Genomic DNA, 764 nt, shown 5'->3' with positions numbered 1-764 from the left:
AAATAGCAGGGTTTCTGGATGAAAATGTTTGGAAGCTTAGCATTAATGGTATCATTAGAGATGGTGCAGGTTGGTATGAAGGGATTTTTAGGCATAAAGATGACTCTTCTTGGGGAACGTTTTGCCAGATTGATTTATTACGACCTTAAGGTCATTGAGAAAGGCCTTCAGATGGGATTGAACATAAGATTACAATTTTCCATGGATTCCTTTCTAGAAGCATCATCAGATTCATCGATAAAACAAGAGCTTTGTATGAATGGTTCAATGTCGAGAAATATTCTTATACAGAAACAACGCAACAAAAGTAAAAAATCATTGGTGACAGGTGGAATATTCATCCATGGGCTTGTTCCTGAATCTCATCATATAAATGCTTCAACAGACTCAAAACAAAATTCCACAACTCAAGAACACAATGCTACAGCATCACAATCTAGCCATGGTAAACAAGCACATACGACAATAGCAAGCATAAAACCTTGCAGTTGATATGGAAACATATATTACTTACTGTAGCTGTTTCTACTAGTTTCTGCTCTGTTTCAAAACATAATAATCCGACATACTTCAACAACGAAAACCAGGGGGGGAGCCTTAACATAATAAGAGAAAGAACCTTAACAAATGGAAAAATGGAGCCTCAAAATTTGGTTATCCCAGAAATAATGTGCGTGCGTTGGGGGAGGGGGAGGGGGAGGGGGAGGGGGGGGGGGGGTGGAGGACTAGTCGTTTATTATTGTGTCAGAGTCCCTACCAAAGAC

Source organism: Akebia trifoliata, chromosome 10, assembly GCF_017979445.1.
Source record: "Akebia trifoliata isolate Shusen 1 chromosome 10, ASM1797944v1, whole genome shotgun sequence".
NCBI classification, from domain to species: Eukaryota; Viridiplantae; Streptophyta; class Magnoliopsida; order Ranunculales; family Lardizabalaceae; genus Akebia; species Akebia trifoliata.
The sequence above is the reverse complement of the archived record's forward strand: the minus strand, read 5'-3'. Positions refer to the sequence as shown.